Here is a 19853-nt window from a genome sequence, read left to right as displayed (position 1 = left end):
ATGAGCACTATGAAGACCCTGCTAGGTGAGCCACATTTTCATAGTCATGCAGAATTTCTCTCAAAATTGGAACTTGAGTAGGAGTTGCAGCTAAAAATAAAAAGATTAAGGATTTACGAAAAATCTTTGCCATCTTTAGAAATTATGTGTGTATCCCTTATTTCTTGGTAAAATCTCTATAATTATCAACTATACATGCAACTGCTTGAACTAGATGATCAGTTACATGCTTAACTCTAAATTTATATTTCTTCAAAACTTCATCTGCATGCGTTCTCCCCTCCTCTAACTCCTTCACTGTTCCTGCCACCTCCTGACATTGAGTAATCAGATATGTGTACCTATCCATAAGGGTGACATCAAACTGGGCTGAGGGTCCTAGGTGTTGCACCTAATATGAATCCCACTGATCCAAAACTTGTTGTTGTTTCATTATTCCTGTATTAGCTAATTTGAGGCCAAAAGGTCCTAGCATATTCTTTACAAAACTCTCAGATGACATAATTTCCCTAAGGAGAGGGTCTCGAATCTCCATCATATCCTTGATATACTGCTGAAGCATTTCAATCTTCAGCTTCAAAATATATACATAGGACTGTGAGTTTTCATAGCTATCACCTCCTAAGAGGTCTTCCTCTATTACCGTCTCTTTACCTAGCTGCAATAACTTTTTCAAAACTTGGAACTGTTTATTGAAAATGTTTGACTTCCATTCCCATTGTGTGGAATAGGAAGCCAAAGCTCTGCCTTCCTGTACCGTCTTATGCTATATCTCCATCGTATTTTTCAAGAACAACCTAATCTTAGCTGCATTCATTTGGGTCCATTATTTGGCTGCAACAACCACTCATCTCACCTCCACTACTGCCTTTAATTCCCCCTCTAGCACCGATGAGGTTGCAGGTAGGTCATCAGCTCTACAGGAGTCTAGAGGTTTTCTCATTTCAATCAGGAGTTGCTTCTATTTCCCTAGTTGCGCTTTGAGCTTCATGTTTGAAGTATGCTCCTTTTCTACATGCCCCCGAACAACACTTGTGGCTAGCTCCAAAGTATCTAGCTCTCCCCACTTGGTTTGTTTACCCAAATTTACCTAGGATATTTGATACTTGGGAGAAGTTTGTCCCTCAACTTGGAGTGGAACTGCCATATCTGCAATCACTTCATTGAAGTCCATTTTTTATAAATGATGAACGGTTTTTAGCTTCTTAACCTTCGGTGGTTCCTCAGTGATTACTTGTTGTAAAGTGACCTTGGGAAGCTCTACTTTTCTCTTTTTCTTCTAAAAAGTGAACTCAAGAAATTGCAGTATATTTTCATCCTTGTCACTGTGATGTGATACTATGTCTGTAGTTATAACTTTGACTTCCGCCTACTCTAGTGCTTCATCTCTTTCCTTTGCCTTTGTTTGCCCGGGATCTTGAGGTGAGGTAACTTGGTGGGCTAGATTGATTTGGAGAGCCTCTTTCTTATGTAATTCACTCAATTTTCCACTGACCTCTTCATTGAATGTCATCTCTTCCTGATCTACCTCTATTTTACCCTTCCCGGCTGCTATGTCCTTGAGGAGGTCCTCTTGATATTGAGGGGTTAGAACTAATCTTTCACTCAATAGGTCCTTTGCCTCATCCCCTTCTTTCTCACCTTCCAACAACCATTATTGCTCAAGATCTTCTCCCTCCTGATCTGAATCCGACTTGATGTTTCTAACTTTCACTCCTTTAGTGGTATACTAGAAGCCTTGCATTCTAGGCTGTCCTGCGAGAGTACTAGCTAGTGGTGGTGCAGGGGCATTGGTGCTTGGAGCATGTGTGGCCTCTATTGAAGGTGGCTAAGTAGGTATATCCTATGTAATTTCAATATCTTCCTCTTGCTCTTAGGTACCCTCTCCTGTAGTCTTCCCTATAGCTATCCTCGGTGGGAGAAATTTGGCAAGTAGTACTACTCCCAATCCATCGGTCACTCCTAGGTCCACTACCTTCTTTAACAATTCAGACTCCCTCATCTTTTCTTAAAGTTTCTTGATTAAGTCCTTAGTAATTTCTCAAGGTTTTTCCTCCTCATCTGGATCAGTGGAGGTATTTTGCCTTGACGCTGACCTTGTCTTCTGGGCGTACTCCTTATGGCCCCTTGATTAAGGTACCCTTGAAGTGGATTCCCTTTTTTTTGCCTTTGAGACAATGGGCCTTACCCTCTGGCCTAACCATTTCTTGGTCCTATTGATGACTACTTGGGAGACCTTTTTGGTATTTGTGTCTTCACTTGCAGACCATTTTATTGGGTAGAGGGTCCTTTTATCCATCCCTGATTCCTTATAGGCTGGATCAAGTAAGTCTCGATCATCCCTAAGGTCTTTAGGGAGGTTATTCTCAATTCCAAAATCTCTTACCTGTGGCATAGATAACCTATTATACCTCTTCTCCCTAACCTCAAAACTATCTTGCAGGTTCACCCAAAAGTCCTCCAAGCTAGGCTTGTGCCCCTCATATGCCTTAGGTATAGCTTGTTTAAGTTTCCCGTAGGGATCATAAAACTCCCTAGCATGATCAAACTCCTTCAAGTTCAAATCTTGAAGCTCTTGTTCTGCAAATTTGACCACTTGTATCTTAGAACATGCAAACTACCCAATAGATACTGAGAAATCGATACCTTCTTTGTGTTTTGATGATAAAAGTGACTGGAGGCCCACAAGCTGCCTTACATATTCTAGCAAAATTATCCTATCATCGCAGTATCAAGGCAGCAACATTGGGTTCCCTATGAATCCGCTAACCCTACTATAAGTAGAGCATGGGTTTTGGATAAACCAACATGCCCACTCTCAGATGATAGCCATGGCCTCTGGGATAATCCAATATCCTGCATCTCCTGTTAATTTGATCATTATTGAGAAAACAAAGGCATCTTTAACTCTCTTGAAATAAGCCTTTGCATTGGCTAGTTTGAGTTGGAAATAATACTCCCATACCTTCTTTTGTCCTTCCTCCTCTCCCAATTGGCCTTCTACATGTAGCCCCCGAAACTTTCGAGCTCTAGCAGCTACCCAGATGACATATGATGTGAAAAAGAACTTTTGGGTATGCTGAACTTCTTTCATCTGCTTGCAGATATTGTCGAAGAGGATCTATGGCCAATCAAATTATTGTTTCACTATTAAAATAGTGCTCATGAATTGGAACATCCAGGGATGAAAATGCTTGCAATCTGGCTTGCCAAAGGCCCTGCTAAGCATAATGATTAAGTCTCTTTGAGGCTCTTTGAAATCCGCCCTCAGTATCTCCATTGCCTTGAGACCTGTCTTTCTTTTTTCTTCCAACCAGTTTGTATTCATGTGCCTCTTACTGACTGATATTTTTTCATTCCATGCCTTTAAGGCCTCTTCTTTGGTTAGCATAAATATCTCCTCCTTGGTTGGGATACCAAAAACAAACCCGAGCATATCTGGAGACAAGTCTATGACTATTTTTCCTTTTGCATCTGTGCACTTTCTAGTCTCTGGGTTATAAAATGGGGCAATTGTCATTATGAACTCATGTGCCTACAATGACTGTGGAAAGGCACTAGCTTCAACTAGGCCCAATCTCTTGATTCTCCTATGAAGGGCCTCTAGACTAGGTTTGTCCAATTCAGCCTTGATATCCTCAATTTCTATATGACTGATTTTGATATCCGTGACCCATCTGACTTGATCATCTAGCTTTGAAACATAGAAGTGTCCTTGATAATGATATTTCATGGTGGTTGGGATTCTATCTATTTATTTGCCTCTTTTTTTGGAGGATGAGGCCATCTAACCACTTGAACCTGCAAGAAGAACACAAATCCTCAGTCTTTGATAATATGCATAAAAGTTGATTTACTTCAAGACTTCGAGGTCCCGGGGTCCCGAGCTAAGCACAAGTGAAGAAGGCCCAAAACTCTGAGATTTTGGGGTTCTAGGGTTAAGTTGTATGCAAAAAGAATCCCAAAACTCCAGGGGTCTGGGGTTCCGGGGTCAGGTTAAACATGAGCTACCTGGAACTCCGGGGTTTCGGGCTTAGGTTAAACGGGAGCCACCTAGAATGGGGTTCTGGGATTCCGGGCTTAGGTCAACCCAGCTACCCGGAACTCTGGGGTTCCGATCACAAAAACTAGGGCACACAAAAGAAAACAAACAAAAAACAACAACCAAAAAAAAAAAAACAAGGAAAGAAAATCTAATCTACAAACCACCAAAATGGGCAAGAAAAATCACCAACCTGGTGAATCAAAATGCTTGAAATCGCCAAAGCTCAGAATTCCAGAGGTTCATGGCTTGGAGCTAGGGAGGAGGAGCTCTGAATGCACAAATGAACTTTAAAAAGTCCATCATCCCTATTTATAGCTCATCCCAAGCCTGTCCCTATGAATGCTTTAAACACGACCTCGGGACTCTGGTGTCTTGAGCTTCCGAGTTCGACACGAGAAAAGAAACACCCCACCCTAAAACTCTGAGGGTCTGGGGTTCCAAAGCAAGGAAAAGAAGGTTCCACCTTGGGACTCCGAAGTTCCGAGGTAGAAGACTCAAAAACCTTGGGGCTCCAAGATTCTGGAGTTTCGAGGTCAAAACCAAAGAAAAAGAAAAAGGGACCTCGGGACTCCGAAGTTTCAAGGTCAAAAAACCAAAAAGAACAAAGGGACCTCAAGACTCCAGGACTCCAAAGTGCCAAGGTCAAAAACCAAAAGAAAATAAAGGGACCTCAGGACTCCGGGACTCCAGAGTTCTGAGGTCAAAAACCCAAAAAAAGAAAAAAAAAAAGGGGACCCAAATTTTGACGCAAGGAGACTAATGGGGAAATAGATATGCAAGGCATAACAAATGGCGACTATCTGGGAAAAATGACTATAGGCAATTTAGAACTTTAGAATCTTTGATTAACCAGATGCCTAAGGCTATTATCATTTAAAAGGTTGTATAAGAGGAAAATACGGGTGAGCCAATGAACAAACAAAGTCTAGAACTAAACATGATTAACTCTTAAGTGTGTGTGCATGATTTATTACTCTATCATTTCAATAATGTAGATAAACCAAGGAAACTGGGCGCAAGCTACATAGATGAAGTCATCGATCGTGTTTTGTGCAAGGTCATCCTGGACATATCTCTGCTGCTAGTTAGGCATTTATAGCCCTGACAGAGATACCACTGGTTCCCATCAAACAATGCTCCACTGCCAGCCAAGTGTCCATAGCCCCGGTGGAGATTACTTGAAACACCCATTTGAGTTGCTAAAGAGGATCATTTCTTTTCTCTCTCTCTTTTTTTTTTTGAAAAAATTATAGGATATAGAGAATGACTTATTTCTTCAATAACCTTTTAAGCAACTTTCAAACATTGAAGTTCGATAACTGGGTTGGGACCCAGGGTGGATAACGTGAAACGCCTTGACTTCGGATTTTTCACTTGAAAACCAGTTTATCTGATATCTTACAAAACTTTCTCATGTATCTTAATGTGATGTTAGTGTTGAGTTTATCAAGATATCCTTTTCCAATTGAAAGTCAAAAACTCAAATAACATTTAAACGATTATATACCACTTTGAACGAGTAGAGACAAAAGTTTCAAAATTAACCAAATGACAATGAAGTCGTAAATAACAGAAAGTCAAAGTCTCTTAGAATTTGGCAAGATGTTATGAAAAGGATACCTTCCTTTTAGAATCTTTGAGAACAAAATATATATATCTTGACTCAACAAACAAACAAAACAAAAGGGAAACAAGCACATAGCAAAAACAAAAACACGGCAAATAAACAAAAACGCACAGAAACGTGAAACAAAACAAAAGAAAAACAACTAATCTACTATATACAACAAGTCAATCTTCACTGAGGATTAATCTAAGTAATGTTTGAGGAACTGACCATTGATGGGCAATGGGACTAGTTCTCCAGTCAAAGAGCTTAACCAAAAAGTGTTCTCACCTAAAATTTAAGCTATTTGGTAAGGACCTATCCACAATCTTTCAAACTTGTGATGATCACCTTTCTTCTCCATGGCCTTGTCCCATAATAGGACTAGGTCAAAGATCCGAAAAGCTTTCACCTTGGCCCTTTATCAAACCATCGCTTAACAACGCCTTGGTGCTTGGCAAAGTGTTGTAGAGTATTAATCCTTTCTTCATCAAGTGTTAATAAATTTAAGAGGCGAACCTCTACTTGATCCTCAATGTCAAGTTCTTCCATTAATTGGAGGACCGGTATATGCAAGTTGATTGGGAAGATAGGGGTATGGTCATAGACAAGGTAATATGGAGAAGTTCCCAAGGCGGCTTTAACTCTGGTTCGATCAACCCATAAGGCATATCTCAATTGATTATGCCAATCCCTGGGGTTTTTCTCAAGTAGCTTCTTGATGACATCTAGGATGTTCTTGTTCATGGATTCAGCTACTCCATTACCTTGCGGATAATAGTTGGATGAAAATTTTAATATCACTTTATATTCATATGACCATTGCATCAATTGTGCAAAAGTAAAAGCAAGACCATTGTCACATACCAGAGCAAACGATATACCAAACCTGGTGACGATATGCTCTTCAATAAATTTCAAGACCACCTCAGCAGTAGCATTCCGACATGCAATGGATTTTGTCCACCTGGTACAATAATCCATTGCGGTAAGAATAAACTAATGTCTTGCAGATGAGTTAGGATTAATAACACCTATGAAATCCAATGCCCATTGAGTGAAATGTCTTACCTCAAACACTGGTTGGAGAGGCATGGCGGGATTTCTTTCTCTGGAGGCGACAGTTTGGCACGTATGGCAGTGACTAACATGCTCATGAAAATCCTTAAATATGTTAGGCCAATAATATCTAGCCTTCAAGATTTGATTTGCAGTGGCATCCGCTGACCCATGACCTATACCATATTTCCTGTGAAATTACTCAATCATATTAAGGGCTTCTTGATGATCAAGACATCGAAGGTAAATACCTTCATAATTTTTTTTATAAAGTGTTAAATCCTTGATCATATAATTGGAACTTTTGAGCCTTAATGCTCATCTTTGCATGGTTGTCAACCCCTCAGGACACCTATTATTTAGCAATATAAATACCAAATCTGTGTACCAAGGGTCCTGAGTGAATGACTTCAACATATACTATTGGCACTGGATTTGGGGGATGTCAGTCGCCATGGCCTGAGACAATCCTTGGCCTCAGACCAACTTCATTGGATGCATCTCCAAATCAAATTCTTACAATATTGCCATACATTTCCCTCGACGTTCTCCCAGCTCAGACTGCATGAGTAGTGACTTTACTGCTTGGTCAGGGACAATCACATAAATTTTACTCCTTAGGATGTAATGCCTAAATTTCTTGACTACTCTTACCAATGCAAAGGCCTATTTTTCAAGAGTAGGATGTAATGCCTAAATGCAATAGGCTTCTCATCCCCTGCTTGCCTCTGCATCAAAACAAACGCTCCTAAGTGTAGTGAAGAAAAATAATATATGTAAAACAACATTGCATAATTAGGGGTAGTTAGCATAGGAGCTTCGACAATGGATTTCTTAATCTAGGAAAAAGCCTCTTTTGCTTCAGTTGTCCATTCAACCTTAGTATCCTTCTTCATCATTTCATTCAATGGCTTGACTATTTTTGCAAACCCAGTAATAAACTTTCTAACAAAATTGATCTTCCCAAAGAAAGATCTCATCTCCTTTTTACTGTCGGGCATTTGTAACTTCAATAGCGCTTCTACCTGATCTGGATCTATAGATATCCCCCTCTCAGAGATTACATGGCCAAGTATCTTTCCTTCAGCCACTCCAAACACACATTTCTTGGGGTTAAGGGAAATCCCATATCTCCGACATCTCTCCAATACCTTTTGGAGGTGGTCTAGGTGGTCTTCTCTGACCTTGGAAAATATCATCAAATCATCCATATAGATAATAATGCATTTTCCAATCAGTTCCTTAAAAGTCATATCCATTGCTCGTTGGAAGGTTGCCCCAACATTAATCAACCCGAATGGCATTCTTTTGTATGCATATGTTCCCCACTTCATCATAAGTGTTGTCTTCATACGATCCTCATAGTTCACCAATACCTGGTTATATCCTGAATAACCATCTAAAAATGACATCATTTGCGAACCATTTACTATTTGTAGTACTTCATCCAAAGAAGGAAGTGGGTAATTATCTTTCTTGGAGGCTTTGTGGAGATTGTGAAAGTCCACGTAAAGCCATATTTCTCCATTCATTTTCCGCAGTGGTACCAAATTAGTAACCCAAGTAGACTGTCGTACCGAAAAAATAATCTTAGCGAAAAGTAATTTTTGTACTTCCTTGAAAATCAAGGGTTCTATTAGTGCATTGACCGGGCATTGTTTTTCTCGGAATGACTTTATGTTAGGTTTTAGGGGAATCACATGGGTGATAATCATTGTATCTAATGTCTTTAAATCTTCATACCCCCATGCTATTACATCAATGAACTCTTTCAAGATCTGTATCAGTTTTTCTATTTCATTTTGAGTGCTAATCTTCCCAATATAGACAATCCTCTCTTGTCCTTCTGGACCAATATCGAAAGCATCAAAATCCTCAATCCTCAATCCGATCCCACACTCTATTTCGATATGGTGCTAACCTTTTATTGTGGCATGCATATTGGCTTCGCACTTGTTTAACCACTAGCTCAGAATCTCCTTGCACCTTCAAACACTTTGCCCCCTTCTTATGAGCAAAAAGTAATCCTCTAACTAAGGCTTCGTACTCTGTCATGTTATTAGTACAAGGGAATTGGAGTTGGCAAGAAGCTAAAAGGGTTTTCCTTTTGGGTTGGTTAACTTTACGCCTGCTCCACTGACTTACTTGGATCTTGACCCATCGAACTTTAAAAACCATATTTCATCTTTTGGTTTCTTTACATTTTTCACCTTTGGGTCAATGATCAGGTTAGCTTCCGGAGGGGATTGCTACTTCTCAAACTTGAGGTCTTGTGAAAATTGAGTTTGTTCAATTTCTGGTTGCATAAACACTTCAGTAGTGTTAGGAACAACTTGTTCTGATTGAGGTTGAAGTTGAGATTGTGTTTCTTCTTTCTCTTTCTCAAGAGGAATATCTTCCTCCTCATTTTTAACAATCTCAATTGTAAGAATCTCTTGGCAGTATTCTTTAGGTAAGGTAGTCTTACTTATAGGATCCATTGTTTGGGGCTCTAATTCTTCATAAGTTAGACCTTTAACTTCTTCCATATTGATGGTATGATCATATTTTTCATATGGAACCAAACTCATCAACTTCGTAATCTCATTCTGACATGGGGTACATGAAATTTCTGAGTGCTCCTCATGATGTATCTGACACCATTTCAAAAGCAACAAATCTTGTATCTTCATAGTGTCTCCCAATAAACACATTCCCTTGTTGTACTATTGTAGCGAACTCTTTGACCCGCCTTCTATATGCGGTCTTGTCTGCTCAAAATAATTGAAGAGGAGTTGGTGCAGAGAAAGTAAGAATCTCATTGACCCTGTAAACTCCTGGACTCACTTTAGCAAATGCCACTTCATTGAGACCACCATAATCCGTGACTAATTTCTTCAATTTAGGTTCGCTATCAATTCGGATCTGGTTGCTTACCCCCTTCCATGGAAGCCATAAGTACGTAAAACAAGTTGAGAAATATCCTCCCAACATCTTGGACCAATGCCTACTAAGGAGCATCCAAAATACCTCTAGAATATCCACTACTTGAATGTTAATATAACGATATATTCAGGGATCAACACCTAATTGGATGTATACATCTTTTAGTTCTCCGATTATGTTAACCTTAGTTTTGTCTAGTTGTACCACCTTACTATTTGTACATACTGGTTGAAGTCTGAGCTGCTGACATATAGAGTAGGGCATTATGTTTCCTAAAGCCTCTGAATCTACCAAACAATTATGTAAATTCTTCCCACATATCCTCAAACTCAGCAAAAATGGTGGAATTTCTATTGCATCACTACTGACGTTAACGTTGACTTCATTAAGGTTTGCCATCTTAACCTCATTGCTTTATGATTGTAACAATTCCAACTTTCTAAGGAGAGCCCTCTTCTGTTCAGGGCAATATCTCAGTGCTTCCATTAAGGACATAGTGGTGGCAGTCCTTTCCATCTCCTTAGTAATGTCAAATGATCCTTTCAAAACATAATCTTGCCCTTGAGCTTGTCTAGGGCATGTTCCTTGGAAAGCCTGAGGAGGGCGAGGATTGTTGCTTGCATTAGCATTAGGAGGTACAAACCCACCCGTTGGCGGAGGTGGATCCATTAATGGAGCTTTGCCTTGACTCCTAAGATTGTAGTTGTTCCTGGTCTGAAAGGCCTGAGCATCGTAGACACATGGTTCATGTTCAGCTTCAGCCTGAAATTATCTACACAGGAAAGTATCGACCAACATGGTAGTATTAACCTAATCAGGTTCATCATTGGAACAATCTTTGGGCTAAGAGTCATCTTGAACAATTCTTATTATTTTCTCAAACTGAGCACAATTAACCTCAGAATACGCAGTTGTATCATGCAACCTACATCAATTTGTTAGCAAATTCATATTGGCAAGGTTAACACTTTGTGTGTGGTTTGGGTTATCTCGTGCATCGGGGTGATCATGGTTCACCACACTGTTATTCGAACCCGTATTCCATTACCTATTATAAGGTTTGTTGTTATACCTTTGATTTTGGTTCTGGTTATTGTAGTTCTGCTGATTATTATATGGTTGGGATTGATTATACCCTCCTGGAGGATTCATCTTTAGCTGGCTCAAGTCTGAAGTAACCTGTGAGATCATTTTCTTTAAGAATTCTACTTCAGTAGATATATGAGATGCTTGATTCTTAGGTGTTGTAGTTGGAGGTTGGTTTGTTGTACTAGTATTACCAAATTGTCGACTTCCCCCTTGTACTTGACCAACATATTGGGTTTGAGTAGGGGTGGTATTGGTATTATTTTGCCAAGTCAAAGCTTGGGAAACAAACCGTTGATTCACCTAAGGTTGGGATGCATATATTGGCACTAGGTTCATGGTTGGGGCACCTACAAGTAGAGGCGAGGGTATGCCTAGGAGTTGGTTGTAGTTCCCTTGATTCACCCCTATTGGTAAATTATAACCGATCCCTCCCGAGGTTTGATTCAACTCATGGTTCATACTAATTGCTAGCGTGAAGAATTTTGCCAAAGTGTCCCTTTGATTATGGGGAACACTCTTCTTAATAAACATAGCAGTCCAAGGGTCGATAGCTCTAAGATACGAGTCGATTGCCACATCAGGCACTACCTGGTAAGGAGCTTGTAGTTTCTTGAGTGCCCTTTGGAAGATAGTATTAAAAGTTGTTAAAGGCTCATTTGGTGACTTCTTAAGAGAAGCAAACTGATGGTATAGTGTTCCAGGATCTATGTATACTCGGAATTGATCGATGAAAGTTTTCTCCAAGACGTCCCAACCTATGATAGAATTTGTAGGTAGGGTTAAGTACCAATTGTATTCATTCTCCCCAAGTGAATATGAGAAGAGTCTACATACTACATCTTGGTGTTCAACATGGTTACGAACAACCTCATCTTTGAATGCTTCAATATGTCCATCAGTCGTTCATCCCCCCAAATAATAAAATTTGCTACAAAATTTATCTGGGTTTCTAGGTAGGTCATGTATACCCCTTGCTATAGTTCCTAGTGGTGTGGTGTCTTGGTTAAAGTAGGCCATTGAAGGTGGTGATGGTGGATGTTGAGTCATAAAAGGTGTGGTGATAGGTTGAGGACTAGGAATCAATCGATCTTCTACGTTGGGTATGGGTGATTGCACTGGTGAAGATGTTGAAGGTTGTCCCTTAGCTTTGTTCCTCTTTCTCCTAGTTACGGGTCCTAACTCTACTAAGTCAGATGGTGAAGAACTACTCCTAAGGATCTATGGAATCTCTCAAGAGAGAAAGATGATATATGATCCAGCTTAGTACCTCAATTTTTTGGTTAGGGAGGTGGTTGTGGATTCTCTTGTGGGTTCACCTGAGGATTAAGTTGTCTTTGTGCCTCTGCTTCTATAAGTATATCCTTTTGTCTCTTAGTTGGGTAAGAATGTCGTCTTGCTCATTGTTGAGGTTAGGTTGGGTAAAGGGCATCAATCTGTCTCCTAGAAGTACCAAATGTGCTTAACTAGTGAGGGGACTAGTCTAGGCCCTCCTTTTAGCGCCGGTTTCTATTGACGACTATTTTGACACACCCACCAACAGTCAGGTAGCCAATGTGAACATTCACCACCTCTCCTGAAAAGTAGCGGGTTTGGGAAAAGTCACTACTCCAAGGTCTCTATAGTTGAGTGTTGACGGTGATGGGCAGCCCAATGGTTGATATGGTTGTACCTGTCAAGGGGCCTGCTAGTAAGACTAGATCTCGCTGATTATGGATAACTGCACTTCCTTTATTTTCTTGTATTTTTATGGTTTAAGATTCTCTGGGAAATAAAATGCAAAGAATAAAGGGGAAAAAGAAAATAACAATTAAAACCAATATAATAACAACCTAATGAACTACTCAATTAGTTCCCTGCAATCCAAGAAATTTAAAAATATTATCCAAGTTAGCATTCAACAACGAACCTCTAGGAAACCTGCAAAATCATCAATTTCACTGATTTATGGAAACAAAATCATCAACAATATGGCTTATCACAATAATTCTCATACACCACTGGCATGGGCAATATGATTCATAAAATGATAAACAAAAATATTTGAACCACATTACTAAATCCAAATAATAGACGTTACCAGATTATACAGAACAATTTGGTAGAACATAGATGTAGATTAGGCAATCCACAAGTTGCTTCTCATATTGATCTCAAATGAATGTATAACAAAAATAACTCTAACTTAATCTGCAAAATATTCTAAAATCTCCAAGTGGGCCACAAATCATCAATTTGGGGATCCTTACAAATGAATCTAACTTCTCAATTTATAGAAGTTCTCTGCCCTACTATCTAGGAAATAACCCTACCCTAAATTAAGAACTAAAACTAGGAGTCAAATTTAACTTGCAAGTTTCTACCTTGACACTCTACTTAACAACTGCGAAATGGGAACTGCATGAGCACTACAAAGACCCTGCTAGGTGAGCCACATTTTTGTAGTCATGCAAAATTTCTCTCTAAATTGGAACTTGAGTAGGAGCTGCAGATAAAAATACAAGATTAAAGATTTATGAAAAAGCTTTGCCATCTTTAGCAATTATGTGTTTATCCCTTATTTCCTAGTAAAATCTCTATAATTATCAACTATACATGCAACTGCTTGAACTGGAGGATCAGCTACATGCTTAACTCTAAATTTATATTTTTTCAAAACTTCATCCGCATGCATTCTCCCCTCCTCTAACTCCTTCATCGTGCCTACCACCTCCTGACACTAAGTAATCAGATATGTGTACCTATCCATAAGGGTGACATCAAACTGGGCTTAGGATCCTAGGTGTTGCACCTCATATGCATCCCACTGATCCAAAACTTGTTGCTGCTCCATTATTCCTATATCAGCTAATCTGAGGCCAAAATGTCTTAGCATATTCTTTACAAAACTCTCATACAACAAAATTTCCCTTAGGAAAGGGTCCTAAATCTCTGTCATATCCTTGATATACTAGTGAAGCATTTCAATCTTCAGCTCCAAAATGTATACATAGGACTGTAAGTTTTCATAGTTGTCACCTCCTAAGAGGTCTTCCTCCATTATCGTCTCTTTCCCTAGTTGCAATGTCTTTTTCAAAACTCGAAACTGTTTATTGAAAATGTTTGAATTCCTTTCCCATTGAGTGGAATAGGAAGGCAAAGCTCCACCTGCCTGTACTGCCTTAAAATATATCTCCACCATACTTTGTAAGAACAACCTAATCTTAGTTGCATTCATTTGGGTCCATGATCTGGTTGTAGCAGCCACTCGTCTCACCTCCACTAGTGCCTTTACTTCTCCCTATGGCAGCGATGAGGTTGAAGGTAGGTCATCAGTTCTAGAGGAGTCTAGAGGTTTTCTCATTCCAATTAGGAGCTACTTGTATTTCCCTAGTTGCTCTTTGAGCTCCATGTTTGAAGTATGCTCCTTTTCTACACGCCCCCGAACAACACTTGTGGCTAGCTCCAAAGTATCTAGCTCTCCCCACTTGGTTTGTTTACCCAAATTTACCTGTGATATTTGATACTTGGGAGAAGCTTGTCCCTCAACTTGGAGTGGAACTTCCACAACTGCAATCACTTCACCCGAGTCCATTTTTGATAAATGATGAATGGTTTTTAGCTTCTTAACCTTCGGTGGCTCCTTAATGATTACTTGTTGTAAAGTGACCTTGGGAAGCTCTTCTTTTCTCTTTTTCTTCTCAAAAGTGAACTCAAGCCATTGTGGTATATTTTCATCCTTGTCAACTTGATGTGATACTATGTCTGTAGTTATAACATGGACGTTTGCCTGCTCCTCTGCTTCATCTCTTTCCTCTGCCTTTGTTTGCCCGGGATCTTGAGGTGAGGTAACTTGGTGGGCTAGATCGATTTGGGGAGCCTGTTGCTTATGTAACTCACTCAATTTTCCTCTGACCTCTTAATTGAATGTCATCTCTTCCTCAACTACCTCTGTTTCACCTTGCCCGGGTGCTATGTCCTTGAGGATGTCCTCTTGATCTTGAGGGGTTAGAACTAATCTTTCATTCAATAGGTCCTCTGCCTCATACCCTTCTTTCTCACCTTCCAACGACCGTTGTTTCTCAAGATCTTCTCCCTCCTGATATGAATCTGACTTGATTTTTCTAACTTTTACTCCTTCAGTGGTAGACCTGAAGCCTTGCACTCCAAGCTACCCTACAGGAGTACTAGTTGGTGGTGGTGCAAGGGCAGTCGTGCTTGGAGCATGTGTGGCCTTTGTTGAAGGTGGCTAAGTAGGTATATTGTCAGTAGCTTTTATATCTTCCTCTTGCTCTCGGGTACCCTCTCTTGCAGTCTTCCATATAGTCATCCTCGGTGGGAGAACTTTGGCAAGTGGTACTACTCCCAATCCATCGGTCACTCCCAGATCCGCTGCCTTCTTTAACAATTCAGACTCCCTCATCTTTTCTTGGAGTTTCTTGATTAATTCCTCAATACTTTCTCAAGGTTTTTCCTCCTCATCTGGATCGGTGGAGGTATTTTTCCCCAAGGCTTACCTTGTCTTTCAGGTGTACTCCTTATGGCCCCTTGACTGAGGTACCCCTAAAGTGGATTCCTTTTGTTTTGCCTTTGAGATGTTGGGCCTTACCCTCTAGCCTAACCATTGCTTGGTCCTTTTGATGACTACTTGGGAGACCTTTTCCATATTTATGTCTTCACTTGTAGACCATTTTAGTGGGGAGAGGGGCCTTTTATCTATCCCCGATTCCCTATAAGCTGGAGCAAGTAAGTCCCCATTATCCCTAACATCTTTAAGGAGGTTAGTCTCAATTTCAAAATCTCTTGCCTATGGCACAAATAACCTATCATATCTCTTCTCCCTAACCTCAAAACTATCTTGCAGGTTGGCCCAAAAGTCCTCCAAGCTAGGCTTGTACCCCTCATATGCCTTAGGCATAGCTTGTTTAAGTTTCCCATAGGGATCATAAAACTCCCTAGCATGATCATACTCCTTCAAGTTCAAATCTTGAATCTCTTGGTCTACTAATTTGGCCACTTGTATCTTAGAACATGCAAAGTACCCAATAGATACTAAGAAATCAATACCTGCTCTGTGTTTTGATGACAAAAGTGATTGGAGGCCCACAAGCTACCTTCCATATTCTAGCAAAATTATCCTATCATTGCAGTATCGGGGCAGCAACAATGGGTTCCCTATGAATCCACTAACCTTGATGTAAGTAGAGCATTGGTTTTGGATAAACCAACATGCCCACTCTCAAATGATAGCCATGGCCTTCGGGCTAATCTGATATCCTACATCTCCTATCATTTTGATTATTATTGGGAAAAATAAGGCATTATTAATTCTTCTGAAATGAACCTTTGCATTGGCTAGAGTGAGTTTGGAATAATACTCTCATACCTTCTTCTATCCTTCCTCCTCTCCCAATTGACCTTCTACCTGTAGCCCAAGAAACTTTCCAGCTCTAGCAGCTACCTAGATGACATATGATGTGAAAAAGAACTTTTGGGTATGCTGAACTTCTTTCATCTGCTTGCAGATATTGTCAGAGGGGATTTGCGGCCAATCAAAGTATTGTTTCCATATTAAAATAGTGCTCATGAATTGGAACATCCAGGGATGAAAATGCTTGCAATTCGGCTTGCCAAAGGCCCTGCTAAGCATAATGATTAAATCTCTTTGAGGCTCTTTGAAATCCGCCCTCAGTATCTTCGTTGCCTTGAGACACGTCTTTCTTTCTTCTTCCAACCATTTTGTATTCATGTGCCTCTTACTAACTGATATTTTATCATTCCATGCCTTTAAGGCCTCTTCTTCGGTTAACAAAAATATCTCCTCCCTAGTTGGGATACCAAAAATGAACCCGAGCATATCTAGAGACAAGTCTATGATTGTTTTTCCTTGTGCATCTGTGTACTTTCTAGTCTTTGGGTTATAAAATGGGGTAGTGGTCATTATGAACTCCGGTGCCTGCAATTACTATGGAAAGGCAATAGTTTAAACTAGGCCCAATCTCTTGATTCTCCTATGGAGGGCCTCTAGACTAGGTTTGTCCAATTAAGCCTTGATATCCTCAATTTCTATATGGCTGATTTTGGTATCCGTGACCCATCTGACTTGATCATCTAGCTTTGAAACATAGACTTGTCCTTGATAATGATATTTCATGGTGGCTGGGAGTCTATCAATTTCTTTGCTTCTTTTTGTAAAGCGGAAAAATCCAACCCTAGTTGTTCTCCCCTCCCCAACTCCAAGGAGAGAGAAGAGAGAGTCACTAGGGTTGATGGTTTTAACTTAGGAGAGACTTTACATTCAAAAGAGGGGTTGAAACCCACAAGATCCAATCCCACACAATGCAAGATTGGATTCTAAATGAGTTTCAAGGGTTGTGACATCAAGGATACCCTCTTTTGTAAAGAATGTAGATAGAAAGATTGAACTAGGAATGCATGTAAAGTAGGAAAGATTTGCTTATAAATAGAGATAGGGATATGGGATGAAGCTGCGGACCTGGAATTAGTAGTAAAATGTCGAGATGGTGTTGTTCTACAAATTTGAGCAAAATTTTATGGGACGATGGCGCCCGGCGTGCACACGGTCCTCCGAAAAATCCGTGAAACGAAGGGGGATTTGTTCGTCTCTGCACAAGGATTCCAGATCTTCAATTACAGCCGCGTACCTGCAACCTACACACAGAAAAGAGAGGATGATTGGGGGGTTAGGGATGAGGGGTTTGCCTTTAGGTCAAACCCCAGTTTTGGAATTAACCAAGAAATGAGAATGTTGTAAATGTAAATGTTTGTAATGTAAACAAGTACTGATACCTTGTTGTAAGAATGTTTGTATTCTTACATGCGAAGGTGTAATGAATGTTGTATTTTGTATGTTGTAAGTGATCTCCTCTTCAATGGTTGAATCCTTGTCTTGAATGCAACACCTAGCCTTGAATGGAGACTTAGAATGCTCAATTGCTTGAAGGAATGCTTGAATGCTTGAATGTTTGAATATCGCTTCTGCGTCTTGTTCTTGCTTATTTCCTTCCTCTCTCTTTACCTTTTTCAAATGGGAGGGGAAATGTAGTTTATATACTTGTCAATTAGGGCTGATAGACTGATTTTTCCAACCCTAGGCCGACCAGGAAACATTATTTCCCGAATTGCAAACTTAAAGACCCGATGCCCAAAAGAGACCAGGCCCAAAATAGGGCCAGGGACCAGGGCGCTGGGTGCCATGGTCCTGGGGGACCAGGGTGCTGGGCACCCTAGTCTAGAAGGACTAGGGCGCTGGGCGCCATGGTCCCACCTCCCGAGACAGTAGGGTGCAAGGAGGGATCATGCCAAGGTGCAGAAAAATGCAGTTTTTGGTGTTATAAACAGGTTTCGGGGTCTCCATTCAGGTTCAACGTTGCACCGCCATCATGAAGACCCAAATGCAGTTGAAATTGCAAGTGTCGCAATTTTAGGATGCTACACTTTTACTAGAGGATGAGCCCATCTAACCACTCGAACCTACAAGTAGAACAAAAATCCTTAGTCTTTGATAATAAGCATAAAAGTTGATTTACTTCGGGACTTTGGGATCCTAGGGTCCCGGGATAGGCACAAGTGAAGAAGGCTCAAAACTTTAGGGTTCTGGGGTTAAGTTGTATGCAAAAGGTATCCTGGAACTCCATGGTTCTGGGGTCAAGTTAAATAGGAGCCACCCAAAACTCCAGGGTTCCGGGGTTTCGGGCTTAGGTTAAATGGGAGCCACCCGGAAATCCGAGGTTCCAGGATTTCGGGCTCAGGTCAAGCCAGCTACCCGGAACTCCAGGGTTCCAGGGTTTCGGGTGCGTGAAAACCAACTACCCAGAACTCCAGGGTTCTAGGGTTCTGGGCACAAAAAATAGGGCATGCAAAAGAAAACAAAAAAAAACCAACAACCCAAAAAAAAAATGAGGAAAGAACATCTAATCTACAAACCACCAAAATGGGCAAGAAAAATCACCAACCTGGTGAATCAAAATGCCCAAAATCACCAAGGAAAGCTCAGAAGTTCAGAGGTTCGTGACTTGGGGCTAGGGAGGAGGAGCTCTGAATGCACAAATGAACTTTAAAAAGTCCATCATCCCTATTTATAGCTCATCCCAAGCCTATGCCTATGAATGCTTTAAACATGACCTCAGGACTCCGGGGTCCTGAGCTTCCAAGATCAACACGAGAAAAGAAACACCCCACCCAGAAACTCTAGGGGTCCGAGGTTCCAAAGAAAGGAAAAGGAGGTTCCACGTCAAGACTCCGAGACTCTAGAGTTTCGAAGTAGAAGACTCAAAAACCTCAGGCCTCCGAGATTTCGAAGTTCCGAGGTCAAAACCAAAGAGAAAGAAAAAGGGACCTCGGGACTCCAAGATTCCAGAGTTCCAAGGTAAAAAAACCAAAAAGAACAAAGGGACCTTGGGACTCTAGAGTTCCAAGGTCAAAAACCAAAAGAAAACAAAGGGACCTCGGGACTCTAGAGTTTCGAGGTCAAAAACCAAAAAAAAAGAAAAAAAAAGGGGCCCCAAATTTTAACACAAGGAGACTAATGGGGAAATACATATGCAAGGCATAACAGAACCATGTAGTGTCCCAATGGGTCATATGGTGTTCTAAGGGGTCATAGAACACCATATGACCCATTAGGACACAATACGACCCCTGATGACACCTAAGGAGTCATATAGTGTCCTAAGCAGTCATAGGACACCATATGATCCCTTAGGACACCATATGACCCCTTACAACACCATATGGTGTCCTAAGGTGTCATATGGTATCTTAACAGGTCACATAGCACCATATGACCCCTTACAACACAAGAAGGACCATAACAACATGATATGGTGTCCTAAGGGGTCATATGGTGTCATGAGACACCATATGACCCCTTAGGACATAATATGACCCCTAATGATACCTAAGGGGTCATATGGTGTCCTAAGGGGTTATATGATGTCCTAGAAACCTTTAGGATACAATATGATCCCTTAGCACACTATACAACCCCTAACGACACCATATGGTGTCCTAAGGAATTGTAGGACATCATATGACCCATTAGGACACAATATGACCCCCAACAATACCTAAGGGGTCATATTGTGTCCTAAGGGGTCATAGGACACCATATGACCCCTAACGACATTGTAT

Source organism: Cryptomeria japonica, chromosome 5 (genome assembly GCF_030272615.1).
Source record: "Cryptomeria japonica chromosome 5, Sugi_1.0, whole genome shotgun sequence".
Classification (NCBI taxonomy): domain Eukaryota; kingdom Viridiplantae; phylum Streptophyta; class Pinopsida; order Cupressales; family Cupressaceae; genus Cryptomeria; species Cryptomeria japonica.
The sequence above is the reverse complement of the archived record's forward strand: the minus strand, read 5'-3'. Positions refer to the sequence as shown.